This window comes from Berghia stephanieae, chromosome 5, assembly GCF_034508935.2.
Source record: "Berghia stephanieae isolate SIO BIC M18660-M18661 chromosome 5, UCSD_Bste_1.3, whole genome shotgun sequence".
NCBI classification, from domain to species: Eukaryota; Metazoa; Mollusca; class Gastropoda; order Nudibranchia; family Aeolidiidae; genus Berghia; species Berghia stephanieae.
The window spans coordinates 42,695,174-42,718,663 of record NC_088364.1 but is presented as its reverse complement, the minus strand read 5'-3'; the positions used below and the strand labels follow the sequence as shown (position 1 = coordinate 42,718,663).

The window sequence follows — 23,490 nt, the reverse complement described above, 5'->3', positions numbered from 1 at the left end:
AGTCACCGAAACTAAAACAAACAAGCAAGAAAAATATGTCGGACTAACGGAAAATAATTTCAAAACAAGATACAACCTCCACACCTCAACATTTAGAAACACTAACAAAAAAAAACATCCACAAAACTCAGCGAACATATTTGGAAATTAAAAGACAGCAAACTAGACCACAACATGTCATGAAAAATTATATCTAAAGCAACAGGATACACACCAACATCAAAACAATGTAGCTTATGCCTGGAAGAGAAATATACTATAATCAAACACCCTCATGAAGCCACACTCACCACGAAAAATGAGATGTACAATACTTGTCCACATCGCCGGAAGTACTTATTAATCAACTACAAACCTACGGAACCACTTTAACAAGCAACAACACACAACAAACTAAACTCATGTAACAAACAGTCCTGATGATGGCTGAAAAGGCCTGAAACATCGATGTAGACTGACTCCAGCATTGATTTAAATATTAAAATAATAATTCGTTCCATTGCTACATGTCGAGCACTATTCTTACCATATTTGTATCCAACACGATTCAATATATATATATATATATATATATATATATATATATATATATATATATATATATATAATATATATATATATGTTCACACACACACATTTCCATGTGATAAATGCCATTCAAAGGTTGAAATAATCTCAAAACGCATATATTACAGTATGAACATTGTAGAGGAGATATTCCTGGTTGAATCCTGATGGCATATTACCCTAAGATGTGAACGGTTATCTCTGACCTTCCATTTATTTATCCCAAATGTCTCTCTCTCTCTCTCTCCCTCTCTCTCTCTCTATTTATTTATCTCGATCTATCTATCTCTTTCTATCTCTCTCTCTCTCTCTCTCTCTCTCTCTCTCTCTCTATCTATCTATCTATCTATCTATCTCTCTCTCTCTTTATTTATTTCTTTCTCTTCCTCTCTTTCTTTCTTTTTTTCTCTCTCTCTCTTTCTCTCTCTCTATCTATCTCTCTCCCTCCCTCTCTCTCTATCTTTCTCTATCTCTCTCCCTCTCTATAGATCTATCTATTTATTTATATGTCTATCTCTCAGAATATTTTGTCCCTTTCCTAGGCTAGGGTTAGACTTTGTGGTCTAGTAATATGGCATTCGTCTTCCTACCGGTAGATCCCGGATCAAGTACCGCTCTGAGCGGGGCAAAGTTGAGTCTTTGAGTCTTTGAAAAAGATTCTTACTTCACATTCTCTCGCCGTATTCAGGTGTTAAATGAGTACATGGCCGTTAACAGCGTTGTCTTTATCGAAAATAAATAGTAATAATATTGCCTCACAAGGAATATGTCTGGTCCTGCACTTTAATTGCTGCAGTTGGCTCGAGACGAAAGCTTTGAACACCTCTTGTAATATATCATTGCATGTGCTATATAAATGCGCCTTTGTATATTTAGAATCATTGAAATAAGGCAAATCGTTGGTCTCACACGAAAAAATTTGTTTGCAATGAAAATTTTGATAGACGTGTCGCAGTGATGTATCTAGTCCTCCGCCTTGCTATTCACAGAACGACCAATATTATACCCAGGGGTTTAAACGACTACAGCACTTCGTTGACTCATTGCCTGACGCTCCCCTAAAATTATCACACAATACGCAAAAATGGGGAGAAAAATTGCGCATCTATATCAACTAAACGTACTCAAAGTGCTTTACAAGGCTTTCCTAGTCCACACAACATTTAACATGAAGGACGAGACATGACGCCTGTTAAGCGATATTACATTTTTCCGGAAAAGACACTCATTTTATACCTGAGAAAAGTGAGAGAATGTGAGTAAAGAGCATTTTCTATGGACTCAATAATGAGGCTCTCAAAGCGGGACTCGAACACTGGAGTGAAAGGTGAGCTGCCATTGTGTTGTACATAAGGACACAAATAATATCGGTTGCACCATTGAGAACGACTCATCGTTTAATGTCTTGTGGTAGTCATTGTATCTTGACGTAAAGCTTTTGAGCAGTGCCAGGTTATGAAATTATTAAGGATTTGGTTCGATTCAGCTACTAGGTACATCGACTGTATGCCTTTAGGCATGAATTTTGTACACAGTTCCCCCTCTGTTGATTAAGGAGTGACCAGGTTGGTGGTTTATTCAGAGCTTCTGCATTGTCAGACAGACTTCTGTCCTATCCAAACTTTCTTTACCAATTTATGCAAACTTACTCAATTATTTCCAGATGATTTCTTTGCTACTTCAAATTAATCATTAAAACATAAAATCGATAACTAAAAAGCCCTTTGACCTGACATTCCAACAGAGTACAATACCAAGAAGCGAAGCAAGGCGGGTATGTATTCGTATTCGTATTCGCCACACAAAAAAAGCTGTTTGACTCTGGTTTACCGGCATTTCTAGACAGATTTTTTGGAGTCATAAGTACAAAAACTAATCTACGTCAAATGCATAGCTAAGTACCGCAGCGAATAATTTAATAATATGAGAATTAAATTCATTCATCATATATTATTCATTCTTTAACAGGTTGGTGCTTAAAAAAAAAGAATCCCATTATATTGTTTACTTTGTGATCATGAGAAATTACATATTCAAATGGTTTTTTTTTATCGAGCTTTTATATAGAGCAATATTCACTAAACGCGCTTAAAGCGCTTTACAAATTTTCTGCTGAAGTAAGCAAGTGTAATTAAACATACTGAGTTCTTAATACTTCCGTTCTATGTGAGAATTAACTCGATTAAAATCAATATTACCGTCCGTAAAATTATAATAATATTTATGTCTCATCTCGACCGAACACTGAATAGAAATGTTGGTGTTGTGTGCATTCAGTCTATCCACATGCCTTTAGAATAGAGGCACGCTTTTGTTTTCTTGAAAACTGACTTTTCTAAGTAGACTTTTGTGCGGTTGGTAGTTCCTCTGTAGTTTGGTTTCATAATCAAATTGGGCAATGAGCTTGCACAAAGTGATTGAATTATCCCTATTGCTTTTTAGAGTAGAAAGGCTTGATGTCAACACTGCTGTACTAGTCTGAAATAATTTTGGCCAGAAAACTCGTCCTTCAAATATCGATCGCTTAAAATGGCCCTTTATTTTGCAAATATTTTCAAATATAAAGCTTCCTGAAGTCCCAGGATTGAGAATGTTTGCTAATATATGGGTCGTTTCAATCGATCGATATTTGAAGGTCGAGTTTCTGGCCAAAAGTTTGTTTTTTTTAAGGTGCATTTTTCGGAATACGTCAGGACAAAAGTGTTAAAAACCACGCCATGCTGCGGCACCTACTCTTGTTCAAAGTAGATAACATACATGATTAGATATTACTCTCATTTAAAACAAATCAACAATGCACACCCTTTATTTGTAAATTCGTATCAAGTGCACTTTTACTTTTTTTTTGTATAAGCAAATAATTTGTCATCCGACAATAAAACGAAGAAAAGAAAGGGGAGGCTTTTGGTAGTCTTGTGATATGACACACCCCTTCTGACCGGTAGGACTCTGGTTCGAGACCCATTGTGTGGAGACCTTGTAAATGTTATATTATGGATGAATAAGATCAGGCTTTTAAAACTTATTTTTTCTCATATTGTTAATAATTTGAATTTAACTTTAGTATTATTCTTTATACAACGACTGTAAAATTATCAAATAGAAGCAATTTCCTTTTGATATGATGATGATAACGATGATGTTCGTGATGATGATAATGATGAAGATGAAGACGATGATGCTAATGATGATGATGATGATGATGATGATGATGATGACGACGATGATGATGATGGTGATGATGATGATAATGATGATGATGATGATGATGATGATGATGATGATGATGATGATGATGATGATGATGATGATGATGATGATGATGATGATGATGATGATGATGATGATGATGATACCGGAAAGATTAATTTGTCATTTCACGCCAGAGTTAATTATTCATATGTCTCCAAGATAAATAAAATCATAATTCCTAGTATAAATGTACAACAAAGTATCGTGTATTTTCATACCAGGTCTGTGTTTGTGTAACGCACCAATAGAACCATCTCCACACTCAGGGAGAATAACGTTTGTTCAAGCCAATGATTTTAAAATAATATATTTTGAAGTTTGATACATCAAATCGCGCTCGTTCAATATTTATCCATGTAGACCGGAATCAAACAACTATTTTCTCATAAATTCCTTAGACCTTTTGCTTTCAGGCAGTTGGGAGTATACATTTGGCTCCTTTCTGTCTGAGAATCTGGCCAAAAAGGTAGCTGGTACCAGATGGAATCCAAACAAACTGTAGCTAGAGTAAACAAGACAAATGTTCCTCCATTGATTTGGCAAAGCTGTCAGGAGGAACTTTGCAGTCAAATGACAAAATGCCTTTTATATTTTGTCTAGAAATGTTGTTAGTTCATAGATATATCGATAGATTAAAATTACTAAAATCGATCCCAAAAAAAGTCACATGCTCGAGAATTTTGAGACGTCTTTTCAACAAGTTGTGAGCGTCTCAATCCATCAATATTTTAGTAAACATTTTTCCCCAAAAATCAAAATAAAGGCCTTTTGTATTCTCAGGTCAAAACTCGTGTAAACAGAACCAAATGCACTTTTTTTTTTATTGAATATCTGTTTGAGTTGGATGTAAAGTTGAAGTTTTGACACGTTTATTTGTTGATTTTTTTTTAGATTTGTTAATATACTAAAATATCATAACATGTAATCTGAAGTCAGAGACTAAAGTAAAGTGTCACTTCCTGCCACATTGTTGGCATAATAGTAAAATATTAACTTTAATATATTAAGGACTTAAAAAGAAATTAAACATTACCTTTAAAATTAAAGTTGAAAGATGCATTTTGTTTCTAAAAAATGAAAATAAAAATTATTTGTTTTTAAACTTCCTTACTTGACCATCCTGGATAAGTTTTAAAAATTACGTCTGAAATTATTTTTGCACTTTTACATTTTAGATTTTGACAATTTTTTCTTCATTTTCACGTATGTTCCCAAATAGTTAGTCTGGTTCAATAAAACGGCAAACATGTAAATTGTTATTTGTTATTTTAATAGGACTTATTCAATTATAATGCAAATTGCTGTGTTACTATTTAACACACGACCTTTTAGAACACATTGTAATGTGGTTGGTTGACCTCGTTTTGAAAAGGTCAGGGCGAGTCTAATTACTAATTCTTTACTGCCACTTGTAATAATTAAATATAGGTGTGGGCCTCGATGTAATTTGTTATGATAATCTGTGCGGGATTTTACTTTATAAGGCTCGTGTGAATAAAAAGATAATTATCTTATGAGATCTAAATGCATCTAGTGATTATTTATATCAAAAAAAAAATCAGGAGCAACTGTGTTCATGTCTCATTTTATTTATAACCTCTGTCCATCTCGTTCAATTATGTAAAACCAACTTTTTCAACCAAAATAAACCCAAAGTTTGTTAATAATGATAAAACTTTGAGTTTTGAGATCGAGTTCTGGATTCTACAATTGAACTTCCTCTTCCCGAAAGGATGGGTGATAGTCAATGGTTCCCATAACTTTTAAGAGGACAGCAGCTTCTTATGGTTCACACTATTATGTTATGACGATCGACCCAATCAGCAAAGTCCGGTCCGCATTCGTGCACCGTCGCGAACCCGCCTGGTAGCATCGTCACAACACACCTTTCGACTAGATGCTCTGCCGTTTCGGGTTCTTGCCCACAGCGTGGACATAAAGGACAGGAAGTTAGACCCCACTGATGTAACGCACCGGCCGTTAGGCAGCTCCTCGACCGAAGCCGATTCGCAGCTTCCCAGTGTCTCCTCTTACTGGTATCAAAGCCTGGCAACTTCTCACCAAGCTTAGAGGAGTGTAGGTCCCCGCCCCCACGAGGGATTGAATTCGTCCAAACCGACTTCCATCTCGTATGTGCAGCTCTGTCCGTAGTCAGGGATTCTGCGTACAAGGGTTGCCGGGACTTATTTCGGCTCGAAACGGGGGCACCGTTCATTATGCGCATGAGAGGGGTATCCCCATTCCCTCTCTCTTTGATCTTACTCAGCCAGTTTCCCGTAATGGTCTCCCTCCGAACATCGGGGGGCTGGATCGCTGCCATCACCGGGCCCCATTCTCTAGGGGTTGTTGCTAGCGTTCCCGACACTATGTGCATCGACTTGCGAAGTTTTACATCCACCTTCTCAACGTTTCTGCTTCTACCCCACACTGGAGCGCAATACTCCGCGGTGGAATAGCATAGTGCCAGGGCGGATGTTCTCAGGAGCGCTTGGCTAGCGCCCCAAGTCGATCCCGCCAGCTTCCTCAGAAGACTATTCCGCTTCTCTATCTTCCGGGCAACCCCTTCGAGATGAACCCGATAGGTAAGGCTGCGATCCAGCGTCACCCCTAGGTATTTTGGACGCGGCTCATATGGGAGTGGCTGGTCCCCGACTAGGACATTCAGTTTACGGGTGTGCCAACCACTGCATAAGTGAAATGCAGTGGCCACGGTTTTTGAAGTGTTCATCTTCAGGTACCACTTGTCAAAGTAGGATTTGAGTCTGGTGACGTCCTCGCTGAGTACGCTCTCGAGACGGGTCCACACTTTACTCTGAGTAACGAGTGCCCAGTCGTCTGCGTATCCCAGCCTCAGGGAGGAAGTGTTCGGCATATCGCTAATGTAAACGTTAAACAACATTGGCGCAACTACCGACCCCTGAGGGACCCCATTCTTCAATTTCCTAACTTTGCTCGTGACGTCTCCCAGCGCGACTTGGAATTGCCTTTTCCCTAAGATCGAAGAGAACAACTTCAAGGTCTTTTTGCACCTTATGATTTTTGCAAGTTTGAGCATTAACCCATCGCACCAGACCGTATCGTACGCCGCTGATAGGTCTATAAACACAGCACCTGTTTGCTGTTTTCTCTCGAACCCGTGCTCAATATGCTCTGTAAGGGCAATGACCTGCTCCGTGGTGCACCTCCCTTCCCTGAAGCCTGCCTGCTCAGGTGGCAGGGCAGCGTCTAGGACCGGCCCCCATCGGTTTAATAGAACACGCTCCAACAGTTTGTAAAGACAGCTCAGCAGCGATATGGGTCTGTAACTGTCTGCCTCCTTCGCCGGCTTCCCTGGCTTCAGGATGGCAACTATCTTCGCATGCTTCCACACTTGTGGAAGCTTTCCGTTTGCAAGGATGTCAGACATTGCCTCTGCTAGCCAGGCCCGTGCCCTGGGGCCCAGATGCGTCACCATATCGGGATATACACCATCTATCCCAGCTGCTTTGCCGTTCTTCACTTCGCTAATGGCTGCACCCACTTCTCGGGGACTGAACGGGGCCGTCCAGTCCGACTCCTCCGCAGGTAGCGAGTCCAAAATCGTACGGTACGCCTTGCGGACACCGCGCTCAAAAGCCTGATTAGGGACTGGAGTGTGTAAAGTCGAGACTTTCCACGGTCTCCTGCCACCGTTGCTTCCTTCCCTCTGCCAGAGACTGGAGTAGTCTATCGGCTGTGTCCTGGGACTGGGTCTGCTGGTACTCTCGGTACAGCTCTTCCGACTCTGCTGTCCAGCAAGGGGTGTAGAATTTCCGTTTGCCCCGTGGAATAGAGCGTTGAGCGCTCTTAACCAGTAGCCTACTAAATCTGGTTATATTCTTGGACTTGGGAGGAATGGCAGGGCAGACCTGCTCGATATAGGAACTGAATTCCTCCCAGTCAGCCTTCCTGAAATTCCATCTGCAAAGTGGGAGAGACTGCACCCTCGGTATTGTCACCCCAGCTGTGACAAGAACCGGCCTGTGCTGGCTATGCGGAAAGTCCCCGAGGACTGTCCGCTTCACCTGCAACGGTTCACCGTTCGCGCCTTTCGTTACGAGGGTGAGGTCTGGAGTATACTCCTTCTTATGGCGGGTACCCCGGAAGGTACCCTTGGCTGTAGGATCATACACTAGGTGTAGATCATTACAGTCCATCCATGAGCGGAGTTGTCTTCCTGCCTCATTGCAGTCTCGGTAGCCCCATTCGTGATGGTGGCTATTAAAGTCTCCCAGACAGATGGAAGGATGGCTGACCACCGGTACCGGTGGTGTAGTCCAAGTCGCTCTAGGTGGTTTGTATATATTATGCAAACACAGTCCACCTACTTCCACGGAAATTCGGTTCACCCCATTGCTGTCCGTTACGCTCTCAATGACCCTTACCTTCGATGGCTCTTTAGCGTAAACGCTAACCCCTCCTTTGAGCCTCGAGGTGTCCTCGCGTTGGACCACCGTATAGCCTGGGATCTGGAATCGGGAAGATTGCGCGCCTGAATAAAGGTGGGTCTCCTGTAAAAGGAGGATATCAACGCAATGAACGGCCAATAGCTTTGATAAAAGCTCATTTTTTGCCATACTCTGGCTCTTGACGTTCAGGGACAATATACGCGTCAGCTCGCCATCCCCGCCGTCGCATTTTCCGATCGGCAGGCCGCGAATCGATTGATGCATGGGACGTTTGCTTTTTTCTCGGACGTGCCGACGACCCTGGCGACACGAACGCGGTATTATTTGGCTAGGCGGCAGACCGCTTCGCCATTGACGGGACTGATTGGGACTCGACATAAGGACAATAGTGCGGCGCCCGGGATAGGGCTGCTATTCGGGCACCGGGTTTGGATCAAATTTAGTCACACACCGGGGCGAGCAGCTCATGTGGCTCGTTGGCTCGATACCCGGGATGGTCTCGTGACGGTCGACCGGGATTTACACCTTTGCCCTCCGTGTGCCTCAAGCCCCCTCACCAACTGCAAGGTAAAGATCCACGAGGGGGTTTAAGAGGACGAACGCTGTTCTCGAATCATGTATGAATGTTTCTTTTTCTTTTTTACTTTTTTTTTTGTATAGGACGGGGGGGGGGGTTGTTTTTAGTTTTTTAGTTATTTTTGTTTTTGTTTGTTTTTTTTATTGGGGGGGGGGTGTTTTTTCTTTTATATCTTTACCTTAATGTGACTTGTAATATTATTTTGTTTACTATGCATTACGTCTCTGTAGGAAGACTCTCCTCCGCCTGCAATACGCTGTAATCTATTTTGGATTAAGATTTGGATAAAGACAACAGAAAATATATACATTTGTGAAATTTAGCAATGCTCTTTGGTATTACTTCATTCTATATGCAATAAGCCGTTGTGAGAAGACAATTATCTGTCTGCTTTGAGCTTATGGTGGCTCCGGACTGGAAGGTAGCTCGGGGAAATTGGCCATTAATATTACAAGGGTTTATAACACGTCTGAAATTATTTTTCCCCTCTTACATTTTAGAATTTCTTCATTTTCACGTATGTTCCAAAATAGTTAGGCTAGTCCAATAAAACACCACACAGGTAAATTGGTGTTTATTATTTTCATAGGACTTATTGAAGTATAATGCAAATTGCTGTGTTACGACTTAACACACTTGACCTTTTAGAGCACACTGTAATCTGATTGGTTGACCTCATTTTGACCAATATCGAGAATTATATTATTGACTCGAGAATCAAAAGACTCAGTCTACGAGGCAATATAGATAGTTCGAAGTTGACGTCACTCAGGTCTTTGTTATGGTTTTTTTTTTTTTTTTTTTTTTGTGGGTTTTTTTTTTTTTTTTTTTTTTTTTTTTTGCCATTCGCGTTTATGAGGAATTCTCACTAAACTATATTAACCTGACTATAAACGTTCATGGTTACACACAGTTTTGTGTGTTGGTCCGTTATACTTTCGGATGGCAATGTTGTGAGCTTCTTAGCCAAGCGCATACTATCTATACATTACCGTTTTCGGTTTAAAAAATCGTCTCATAACACGTTATTCTCAAATGTAAAAAAGAAAAATAATAATTAAGAATACAATAGGGTTAAGTTGAATGGAAAGTAACTTATTTTACTTGCGTACTCCTCTTTGGTTTTTATAAATGCATAAGGTCGACAGTAAGGAGCGCCAAAGACTTCTATCTACCGCCAGCTACCGAACATCACCCCAGGTCCAACTGAAGGATGTCATCTCTCTTTCCGCCGATCTTCTCCAAGTATCCAGTGAGTCTCCCATTGGCCCTACATTATTTGTTTGCGCATGCGCAATCATCAATCGACCAGTGGTCACTATTTATCTTACCCGTATTTTAATAAGAAGAAAGAAGGAATGGGTTTTTTTTTTTAAATACCACATCTTTTATCAAAGTAGTCCTTCAGCGCTCGTGGGCCCATGGAGCTGGAATATATCCCGGTTTCTACAGCGTGAAGCGATTGCTTGCAACCATTTGGTTAGGACGCTTGTCAGACTCAACTACCCAATTTCTGCTTGGTGGACATGGGGATCGGTAAAAAAAATCTCGTCTTCACCGGGGATCGATCTCGGTCCCTTTGCCTGTGAAGCGAGTGCTCTACCAACTGAGCTATCGGGAACCCAATAATACTAAATTGCCTGTATAATAAACCGGTTGTGGGTATGAAATCTGCTCGTCGGTTAAGATGTAAATCAATGGATTGTAAAAGTTGATAATGATGAGGTTTTGATTAATTTGAACAATTCTCAGAGTGATTGCGTAACCAATTTTCTACTAAAGCATGGATACATCTCTCCTTCTTTCCTAGTGTTATGAAGATAGGATTTCCTTTTACTTTCTGTGTGTGTATGACACGTGTGCGTGCACCCAATTCCCCCCCCCCCTCCTCTCTCTCTCTCTCTCTCTCTCTCTCTCTCTCTCTCTCTCTCTCTCTCTCTCTCTCTCTCTCTGTGTGTGTGTGTGTGTGTGTGTGTCTCATATCTATCAATCTACCTCTATCTCTATTTCTTGCTTTCTCTTTTTTCTTTCTTTCTGTCATGCACTTTTTCCTTTTCTATTTTTTTCCTCATTCTTTCATTTTACGTCTGCCCCCCCCCCCCCCCCCCCCCCAAATCAGTCTCCAAATTCTCACACAGACGACGACTCTTGACATTTGAGATTAATTAGCCACTCCCACGCCTCGTTCTGAAAAAAGTCCGCGAAATTAAAGGGGAGGCAAGAGAAAATCAGCTGATCGTTAAAATAGTAACAGAAAAGTGGAGGTGCTCGGCAATGAATGCAAGAAAGACATTTAAAACGCCGTAAAAATGTTTAAAAATCACTTAATGTTATAATTACCATCCATAACAACCTGTCAAATTCACATATGTAAGATGTCAAGCCAAAATTAATAATAAAATAATAAAGAACACGATTGACCGGTGGTCCGTTGACTACACATGCATACGAGTACCAGAAATATTTTGTAAACAATGTAACACAATATAATGTGTAAGTTTCAAAGCAAATGCAACCACAAATAACATCAAAGAACAATGTGGGACTACTGTTTTAATTTCATAAAACCAAACTTATATTTTCTGCCCCCGATATTGAACGTGTAGTTAGTATGTATCGTACAAACAACATTCGTCTAGACAGGTAGTCGGGATTCTAGCGCCAGTTTTATTTGGGCAACCATGATTGGGATTTCACTCAATGCACTTATTATTAATTATTATTATTATTATTATTATTATTATTATTATTATTATTATTATTATATTATTATTATTATTATTATTATTATTATTATTATTATTATTATTATTATTATTATTATTATTATTATTATATAATGATAATAATAACAATTAATAATAATAATAATAATAATAATAATAATAATAATAATAATAATAATAATAATAATAATAATAATAATAATAATAATAATAATAATAATAATAATAAGCAGTTGAAAGGATATAGTCTTTGGTGTATAAGTGCATATATACAATATTTCTTATAATAAATGCTTCAAAACAAAACAAAACTAAAAAAAATAAATAAAGAATAAATGAATAAAAATATCTATTTGGGCATTTACTTACATTAATAGTCTTGAAAATCACAATCACAATCCATGAAAATTAAATATCCCAAAATCCGAAGAAGACATGAATTTAATCCAAAATCCAACACAGGAATGTATTTTAATAGGAGACAGATATCCTATTAAAACCATAGCATTACTTGCAAACAACAATACCCCACTCTGCGTTTAACGGGCTTGTGGCCGTCACATTGTAAATTGTGGCCGCATTAGGGTAATCGGTGTCCTAAAGACTGACATACTGACATACAATCAATGAGAACTATAAAGAATCCATTCTAGAATTCAACTACAAACTGAAAAGCATGATAAATATCACTCTCTCAAATAATTTCCTTTGCTCAGGTTCACTCACACTCTCCTTTATTGCAAAACATTGATAAGTGAGATAAAGTTTGTATTTCAATTATAAACTTAATCACATAACCTAAAAGATGGAGAATAAAAACAGCTAATTATAAAAAAAAATCACAGATCAAGTTATCTATTTGAACTCCGCATATTTAGCTTAATTACTCATTGACCATATATTTTTTTAAATGGCATTGTTTCATTTAAACAAGACCATGACGCTTATGCCTGGACTGGGTATTCACAAATTCTGCTTTTGTGTTCCACTTTTCGAATTGAATTAATCTCTATCTTATCCGTTTATTTGCAAATTTTCTGCACTTTATAAATAAGACCATAACGCTTATGTCTGGACCGGTTGTTCGCAAATTCTGCCTTTGTGTTCCACTGTTCGATTAGAATTAATCTCTATTTTTTTCCGTTTATTTGCAAAGTTTCTGCACTTTATAAATAAGACCATAGCGCTTATGTCTGGACCGGGCATTCGCAAATTCTGCTTTTGTGTTCCACTTTTCGAATCGAATTAATATCTAGTCTATCCGTTTATTTGCAAAGTTTCTGCATTTTATTAATAAGACCATAACGCTTATGTCTGGACCGGGCATTCGCAAATTCTGCTTTTGTGTTCCACTTTTCGAATCGAATTAATCTCTATTTTATCCGTTTATTTGCAAAGTTTCTGCACTTTATAAATAAGACCATATCGCTTATGTCTGGACCGGGCATTCGCAAATTCTGCTTTTGTGTTCCACTTTTCGAATCGAATTAATCTCTATTTTATCCGTCTATTTGCAAAGATTCTGTACTTTATGAATAGGACTATGACGCTTATCTCTGGACTGGGTATTCGCAAATTTTCCTTTTGTGTTCCACTTTTCGAATCGAAATAACATCTAGTCTATCCGTTTATTTGCAAAGTTTCTGCACTTTATAAATAAGACCATAACGCTTATGTCTGGACCGGGCATTCGCAGATTCTGCTTTTGTGTTCCACTTTTCGAATCAAATGAATCTCTATCTTATCCGTTTATTTGCAAAGTTTCTGCACTTTATAAATAAGACCATAGCGCTTATGTCTGGACCGGGCATTCGCAAATTCTGCTTTTGTGTTCCACTTTTCGAATCGAATGAATCTCTATCTTATCCGTTTATTTGCAAAGTTTCTGCACTTTATAAATAAGACCATAACGCTTATGTCTGGACCGGGCATTCGCAAATTCTGCTTTTGTGTTCCACTTTTCGAATCGAATGAATCTCTATCTTATCCGTTTATTTGCAAAGTTTCTAGATTTTATAAATAAGACCATAACACTTATGTCTGGACCGGGCATTCACAAATTCTGCTTTTGTGTTCCACTTTTCGAATCGAATTAATCTCTATTATATCCGTTTATTTGCAAAGATTCTGCACTTTATAAATAAGACCATGACGCTTATGTCTGGACCGGGTATTCGCAAATTCTCCTTTTGTGTTCCACTTTTCGAATCGAATTAATATCTTGTCTATCGGTTTATTTGCAAAGTTTCTGCATTTTATAAATAATAATAATTGTTCAAAGTTTTACCTTACACCCGATATTACAAGTACAAGTGAGCCAGGTGAAGAAGATTGTCAAACAGTGTGACAGATGAAATAGGAAGAGAGAGAGAGAGGGAGGGAGAGAGAGAGAGAGAGAGAGAGAGAGAGAGTGTGAGAGTGAGAGAGAGAGAGAGAGAGAGGGGGGGCAAGGAGAGAGAGAGAGAGAGAGAGAGGGTAAGAGAGAGAGAGAGAGAGAGATATTCGTTTTTGTTCAAAATCTCTCTCTCTCTCTCTATCTCTCATTGCACAAGGTTGTGCTATTTACTACTATTTATCAAGAACAGCCAAGCTGGCAACCCGGTCTCTGTATAAACTAAGCAAGATGGCAACAGGGACCTCGCTCCTTATCCAATGCCGAAGCTTTAGTTTGAGTCAAACGGTTTTGTTAAAAAAACCCACCCAAAATAAGTTCGTGTCGTAAGTGATGGAAGTTGAAGTCGGCTTATTATAAAATCGTTTTTATGGTCTGTTTGGATTACCCTTTTTAAATAGAAAAAGTGAATATATCATAAACTTGAAGAATAGGCAAGCTAAATGAAATTTAAATTGACTGATTAAATGAGTACGCGAGGCTGAGTTGCGAACGACTACTGGGTTCCGACATTCCGATCCCAGTGTCATTCATGTTCACCGTACCGTGTTACTGTCTACACACTACACTGCATTGTTAGTGACTGGTCATGTCTTTTTTGTTTGTATGTTTTACGCAAGCTTAATAAAAATTAAATTGACTGATTAAATGAATACGTGAGGCAGAATTGCGAACGACTCATGGGTTCCGACATTCCGATCCCAGTGTCAGTCATGTTCACCGGACTGTGTTACTGTCTACACACTACACGGCATTGTTAGTGACTGGTCATGCCTGTTTTGTTTGTATGTTTCTTTTAATATGGGTCAATTTACAAAGAATAATAATAGAAATGTTCAAAACAAAAACTAGATTCACTATTACGTGCCTGTAATGAAGTGCTTTCCACAAACCGTGAGCGAGAATGATGGTGGAGGTAATGGCAACCATGTGGGTTTGTTATTGTTTCCTACCTCCGTCAACCCGCGCATCCGGTTGCGCACCCACGCTGATTCTGACCAATTTCGTTCCTCTAATCAATACTTGGTGCATGTTTTTGTGTTCGGCTATTGACGGAATGCTAAGGTCGCGGTGACTGTCAACTTGGTGGTTGCCAACGTAAAACGTTTATTTAGGAACATCAATTGATGGCTGGTTTCCAAAACTCGTTCAGTCGATTTTTCTACTTTTTTGAGATTTTCCATCTATGAGATAAACAGAAACGTAAATTTTATTTCAGGCATCAATTGGCACAAATCTTTCCTTTGATTTGTGTGAATTTGAACTTTAAATATAATAAAATAATAGACAGAATGAGAAATTTTAGGGGAAATAATCCTCAATATCTTAAAATGGAAAAAACGGAGTTAGGGAGTTTTAGAGAACCACTCTTCAAGTATATATAACCCCTCACAGGCGCCGAGAATGAATTTCTTTCATTAAAGAAAATAGTAATCTGACTATAACTAAAAGCCTAACTGCGCTACGACTCAAAATTAAATCCATCGCTGATTATTATAAAGGCGGGTTGGGGGCGGGGGGGGGGGGGGGATATTCCAATAGGTCAGTTCTTAGAACACTCGCCTGACAAACAAAAGTACTGCCAGCGGACCTGGGAGTATTCGAGTTTTTTTTTTTTTGTGACTCCTCTGCCCATCCAACAGTTCCTGGGTATCTGGATGTGTTAGGCCTGGCGTAAGGCACATCATAATACACTAAAGTCCTGACCAGATATTAGGAATGTCCATGTGACGCGAAAGAAACCGGGATAAACTCCAATGTCTTTGTGACTCTGGAGGACTACTACCCGTTATATACTTGAAAGGTTATAGTATGGAGTTGAGATCAGTAACTCCTGCAGTCTTGAAATAAGGTTAAGATACATATGTTTATTATTGGTCGGTAGGGTAGAAATGGTGAAAAACTCGGGCCGCTGCGTGGAACCAATGGGTAAAAAAAACATTGCATTCACTACTTCTCTGAAGTCAGTTACAAAAACATCTCATTACCCTCGTGTTTTCTTTGTTATAAATGCAAATATGCTATGTCATTATCTTTTTAAAAAAATCAACTATGCCTCTTTATGCCTGGCCATTCTCATTGACCGATTTTGGTTCCGTTGATAATATGCATACGCTAGGTTTTGAAGACAAAAATTATTGGATAAATAATAATGATAATAATTTTGATAATAATAATAATAATAATAATAATAATAATAACAATAATAATAACAATAATAATCATCATCATCATCATCATCATCATCATCATCATCATCATCATCATCATCATCATCATCATCATCATCATCATCAATATCATCATCATCATCATCATCATCATCACCATCATCAAAATAATAATAATAATAATAATAATAATAATAATAATAATAATAATAATAATAATAATAATAATAATAATAATAATAATAATAATAATAATAAAGCGCCTTACACCGAAGTATCAGAGAATACACAATGATATTGTTAATTTAGATATTATTTTTCGTTTAAAACAATTAAAGTTGTTTATCTCTTTGTGTTTGTATGTATGTTATTTTCATTATCAACATAAAAGCTCTGCTGAGCTTCCCATAACAAATTCCAGTTGGCATGTGTCAATTCGATCCACAGTGATTGACTCAGCATATTTTTAGTTACATAGCTTTTTCTGATTAATATACGATTCTTACACTCTTGCTTTTTGGAATTCCGGACGTGTTCCCAACCGCTGCACGAGTTTGCGAGTGCGCGTTGGGAACAAAGTTCGAATTCCAAAACGTAAGAGTGTAAGAAATCTTTTCTTCTACCCATCAATCGATTACCTTTCGTCATCTCTGAGTAAAAGACATTTTCAAAATTATTTAAATGATACTTCTTCTTTTCAAAAATCTAATTTTCGTGAAATTTAACATTTGATAACCTGACGTCACAAATTATCATTTTAAACATAATATCATTACGCGTTACTATTTTGAGAGAGGGGTGGAATAATGAATAGTTTATGTAACCTCATTAGATTTTCTCTCATCAACTTAGAAAATATTCCTACTTACATAGAGTGTGATGACGTCAATGCCATATGACGTCATTTTATTGTTTACATCATAAGAAGAATGGCATGATGTAATGTCTTTGAAGACGTTTTCAACTGCTTAGTACTTAATCAATCACTGTTTAAAGTTTACTCTATTATTATGTTTGTAGCCAGCTGCAAGGTGATTTGGTGCTAATCATACGTGTACATAGTTGAAGGTCTCATAATCCAAATCGTTTTGGGTTCATTGTAATCTTAAATAAACCGACGCAAAATATTATCCATGACACAATGTTAAAAAGCAGGCCCATAATCGTGTCCGGCTAGAAGACCTGCTAATATGTGCACGTAGGTTAGTGCCTATAAATGTGCACACGTAAACAAGTACACGTCATTCGTGACCGTTTGAAATACGGTTACTTTTTTTTTTGTATTAATTCGTGTTTTGTTTTTTTTAATTCATTAATTTCCAATTATTTTTTTGGGTGGGTACTTTTTTTTTGGGGGGGGGGGGTTGTTTTGGAGTTTTTATTAATTATTTTTATTTTATTCTCGATTTTGTTTTATATTTGTCTTGTTTTGATTTGTTTTGTCTTTGTTTTTGTTTTATTGGCTGGATTTTTTAATTGGTGGGGGGGGGGGGGGTGAGCTGGTGTTTTGTTTTTTTTTTGTTGTTTTGTTTTACATCAGTCCATCACACAATCTCATTAAAAATCGTTTTTCCCCCCTCATGTTTCCCTTCTCAGATTTTATTAATGTTCTCTCATCATATGTGACCAACCATTTCAAATCAGTAGTATTTCGGGATTGGCTCTAATGCTTAAAATTGAATTATTTTGTTTAAGGGGACCGATAGTTCGCTTGGTATAGCGCTCGTGTCACACGCAAAGGGACCAACTTCGATCCCGGGTGCAGTCGAGATTTTTTCTGACCCCTCCGTCCACCTAGCAGTGAATGGGTAGCTGGGTCTGTTCGATCTGGCGGAAAGTATTTGCGAAAACTAGCGTCGTGTCCAAAGAGTGACAAGCAGTTGATGTTGTCCGTTTCACGCTATAGAAATCGGGATAAACTCCGGCACCATCGTCCTCGTGGCTCTTGAAATTGAATTCGAAGATTAATCTATTACATTTAACATACAAATATACGCCTCCGTTAAGGATAAAAGTATAAATTACGTCCTATATTCAATCATTTTCACTTGGGAGTGTAATTTTCCTTATCGTTGTGCGGCTTTGTGGTCTTGTGGAAGGACCCGGGTTCGATCCTCGCTCGGCGCATAGTTTGGTCCTTGGAAAAAGCTCTTTACTCTGATTCTCTCACCGTACTCAGGTGTAAAATGAGTACCTGGCCATTAACAGTACCTGGCCATTAACAGCGCAGTCTCTGTCTGGAAAAAAACTGTAATATCGCTTTACAGGCACCATGTCCCGTTCTGTGTGTCAAGTGTTGCTGTTGGCCAGGGACCCCTTGTAGAGTGCTTTGAGCGCGTTTAGTGGATATTGCGCTATATATATTTTTTTAAAAGCTCATTATCGCGCCGATTCCAATATAACACCACTTTGATGCGGTAAAGTGATCCTTCAAAGCCATTTAGTCCATGGACCTTTTCCAAAGACTCAACTATGCGCCGAGCGAGGCTCAAACCCGGGACCTTCCGATCCGAAAGCGAGTGTCATACCACAAGACCACCCGCACAACGATATGGAAAATTACACTCACAAGTCTATCGCAAAGTACTTTCCGTCAGATTTAACAGGACAATCTTCCCAATCACTGCTGTGAGTGGACATGGCGGGGGAGGTGAGGGAGGGGGAGGGGTCAGAAAAAAAAATCTTGTTGGTGCACCCGGGATCGATCTTGGTTCCTTTGCATGTGAAGCGAGTGCTCTACCAACTGAGATATTGGGACCCCTTTGATATAAGTAAGTCACTCGTTATTCCATCTGAGGTGTTGTGATAACAAATCAGGCGTCTTTGATTTAAAATAAAGTATTGAACCCGTCGACTTCTTATAATAATATGTACATAAGAAGTCGATGATTGGAACTCTAGTGATGGGTCATTGAGTCTTTGAGGAAGAAACACAAACATTAGTTTCTCCCGATCCTATTTGGGGCGTAGGTACTTACAGTACTGCCGTACTCTGGGGAAAAAAAAACTTTATATAAAAATTTGGCCAGAAAACTCGTCCTTCAAACATCGATCGATTTAAATGACCCTCATCTTGGCATAAACTCTCAAACATGAGACTTCGCGAAGTCCCAGGTTTGAGAGTTTTTGCCAAGATGAGGGTCATTTAAATCGACCGATAGTTGAAGGACGAGATTTCTGGACAAAATTTTTAATGTTTTTTTCCAGAGTACGGCAGAGTAGTGGTTGAAGTCAGGGCAGTTAGTTAGCTACGTAAGTGGATATTTGCACTCGAGTTTGTTTTGGTTTCTTTCTTTTTTTTTGGGGGGGGGGGAGAGGGGGGTTGTACCGATAGCTCAGTTGATTGAGCATAATTTTCATCACACGCAGAAATCGATCCCGTATGGTCTAATTTTTATCTGACCCCACGCCCGCCCACACACCCCCTGTCAACCCAGCAGTTATTGGGTTAGCTGGGTCTGTTAGATCTTGTTGAGGGGGGGGGGGGGGGGGGGGGGGGGGGCCGTACATTGCAATAGACTTGCACCCTATCCAGATAGACTAGCATCCTATCCTATCCGTTCATGCAATAGAGACCTGGTAGACTCTGGGCCCATGGGCCCAATGCTAGGACTTCGTATACTATATATGTCACTGGCCCAATGGCTCTGATGGATGGATTACTTTTTTCTTTACTTGTGTTTGGTATTTTTTTTTGTTTGATTTTGGGTTTGTTTTTTGTGGGTTTTTATTTTTTTTGGGTGTTTTTGTTCTTTTGTTTTTTTTTTTGTTTTGGTTTCTTTGGGTTTGTTGGTGGTTTGTTTTGTTTTGTTTTGTTTTATTTGGGGTTTTTTGGGGGTTTTTTTTTGGTTTTGTTTGGATTTTTTTTTTGATTTGTTTGGGCGGGGGGGGGGGGGGTTGTTGTTGTGTGTTTGTCTTTTTTTTCTTCGTTTTTTTCCTTTAAATTTGAGTGAGTTTGAGTCTGTGTATGTATGGGGTTCCAAAGTTAATATTGTCTTTCCTTATTTCTCCCATTTCCTCTCGCCACCTTGCGAGTGATCGGGTTCGCATTTTAGATAACCAGATAACCGTGAGTGAGAAGAAGACATGCGAGCAAATTATAACACCTGCCATCAACAAGAAGCTTTATCAAAACAAGGGCCAAAACCCCTGTCTGCCCGTTAGCCGTTATATCGGAGGAGATTGGGCTTTTGTTTTTCCTCTCATAATTTACATACATTACAATAACAACCCTCGCCAGTGCTACCAGTAGTGGGCAAGTGTGTGGGCGGAATGCTATTTCTAGTGTTGGGCATATCGTATAGATCAGTAAAATTAGGTGCCCCAAACGTAAACAATAACAAGTTGCTAGTGATATCCGTTAGGGACCGGAATAATTTACGCACAATATAGGTCTCCCAATTTTGTAGTTTGAGTTGTAGGCAATACACTTTCAGTATTGAAAATATGTTTACTTAAAATCTAACAGTTGCAGAAATAATAATATAAGGCAAAATTATTATGAAAATCAGGCTCCGAATAATTCTCGTTTTGTTCACACCAGCGCAATAATTTGCTCTGGTCTAAAAATAGATAGATTGTAACTTTTGATAAATTTTACCTTTCGTTCCATAAAATATCCATATCTAGACATTATTTGATGCATGATCGAGTATTTATGAATATGTGTTTCTTTTGCCACCTAACAGCCAAATTTTAAAGGTTATTTTTTTTCTATTATTTACATTGGAACGTGAGCTGTCAAGACAGGAACATGTGGTTTGCCATGTGCTTCTAGACCTTTGTTTACGTTTGGGGCACCTAATTTTACTGCTCTATGGAAATATTGGTATATTGATATGAATCACATCGATTTCAAAATGCCATATCGATATCGATATATATTATGCTCGCAGTTTACAGGCTGCCGGATGTCCTCGTGCATGGCAAAATCGGACACATTGAGAATCATTTCTTTATTTCTTGTTATTATCGACTTATAAATATGGAGTCAAAACAACACAAAATCGGTATTCAATTAAAAACAATGGAGAAACGAAGAACTAGCACGTTTATCTAAAATTTTATCGATTTTCGATCTCTCGATGTATATTCCTTTGCATCGTTAAATATTGTGCGGCTATGTGGTCTAGCGGTATGACACTCGCTTTCGGATCGGAAGGTCCTGGATTCGAGCCTCGCGCTCGGCGCATAGTTGAGTTCTTGGAAAAGGCTCTTTACTCAGATTCTCTCACCGTATTCAGGTCTAAAAGGAGAACCTAGCCGTAAACAACGTTGTCTCTGTCAGATAAAAAATGTGATATCGCCTAACAGTCGTCAAGTCCCGTCCTAAATGTTAAATGTTGCTGTTGACCAGGGACCCCTTGTAAAGCGCTTTGAGCACATTTAGTGGATATTGCGCTATATAAAAGCTCTTTTTTAAAAATATGAATATATCAATTTTTCAAGTGACGAAATACGAATCGTATCGATATAACAAAAAATTGTGATATCGCCCAACACTAGTTATCTCGCTGCTGAAAATCTCCAAAGGACGATATAGTTTACCTTCCGTGCATAGTGCACTCGTTATTACCTGTTTCTATTCAGCACTGCTTTTTTGGTGTAATAACACGTCATGCACATAACGCTGCAGCCATTACACGAAACGACATAACTAATTTATTGCATCGTTTGCCACAACGTTTTTTGTTTGTTTCGATTGTTTGATTTTTGGTTTTGTTTGTTTTGTTTTTCGTTTGTTTGTTTTGTTTTTTTCTTGATGTTGTTGGTTTTGGGGGGATTTTTTTTTTTTTTTGTATTGTTTTGTATTGTTTGTTTTGCCTAAATTGACGCATCTACGTATTATATTTGCAGATATTTGATAACCGAACGCAATTATGTGCTTGATTTAATATTATTGTAATGGACAATAACTGTGCTTTAGTTTGAGAGTATTCCCATGATAACAATTAAACCGTAACTATAACATGTTGGGTTATCAAATGTGAAAATAAGTACACGTACGGTCGATTTTTCAGGCGATGATGATATGATGTGTATATTATTGCCAAACAATCAAACGATTTTTTTTTTGTGATTCAACGCATCAAACCTGTATATTGTCGCAGTGAACCAGATGTCTGTGTGGGGTTCCTGGCCTCCCATAGTGGGCAGGGTGGCACTTACTGTGTCTTCTATCCCCCTATATCGTTTATTTTTTCTCCAATTTGCTTTCTGGCTTTGTCTTGGAATGAGATTACTTGGTTTTGTCCTGACCCTGGGCTGAATCCTTGGCTGGGAGGGAAACAGTCGAATATATCGTTATAGTTCTGGGAGATGATATTTTATTTTCATTGTAAATCATCACTCTGTCATGCACTGTATTATGTTTTGTTTACATAATATATATGCTTTGTAAACATTGAGTGTATTCCTCTTAGTGGGGACTTGTGCTTGTGTCTGGGTGAGACTTTTAGATAATCTCAAAATAAGTCCTTTGATAGTGTGCTCTTGGAATCTACATCTGTTTCCTATTTGAACCCATTCTTCTTTGTCTTACCTTTTCTTGGGTTCCTTCAATGCAGTTCTGGAACTTATTACTATCCCATTTTCTTCCTTTTTACTGGCACTGATATGACCTTAATGAATTATATGAACCAGATACCCAACGGTGAATTGAATGTTATATAAATGAGCATAAAACAATATTAATGTTTTTCACAAATTAAGAAACTAAAGTATTTTTCCTTGATGAAATATTGTATAAACTTAGGAAAAGCTTCATTGTTTTAAAATTGTGAATGCAACTTGCAGGATTAGAATAATCTCGATAGAATACCGCTTCATGGCGACGAGTCACATTTTGGGCAGAGAGTTACTTTTATGTATCGGGTGATTGACTTGTTGTAAAAACCTAAATTTCAGATTTCATATTTTCATGTCGTGCTCTTGTTATCAGGTCGGATAACCCCTATTGTTATGGGCTCATTGTTGTAATGGGAATACATAACTCTCAAACCGACATAAAATATTGTCCATAACAAAGATGTTTTAAGTCAAGCCCATACTTGCATTCGCATATCAGACTTGCTTGTATTATATTCACATAACCTAACGTCGTATAGGAGATGGTCATAGAAAATATTATGTCACAGTTTTCTGCTTTGGAAAAGAAAAGTATGATTTATAGAATTTTGGCCCAAAAAAACTCGTCCTTCAATTATCGATCGATCAAAATGACCCTCACATTGTCAAAAACTGTCAGATATAGGATTTCATTGAAGTCTCATGTTCGGAAGTTTTAACCAAGATGAGGGTCATTTTAATCGATCGATATTTGAAGGACGAGTTTTCTGGCCAAAATTTAAAAAAAACGTATCTTTTTTAGATTCTGGTC

The 23,490-nt window shown here is 38.3% G+C and overlaps 1 protein-coding gene across 1 annotated transcript in view; it reads left to right on the top strand.

The window, feature by feature from the left end:
- Positions 1–23,490, top strand: part of LOC144972962 (uncharacterized) — a 120,710-nt gene that overhangs the window by 79,105 nt on the left and 18,115 nt on the right. The window lies entirely within an intron of this gene.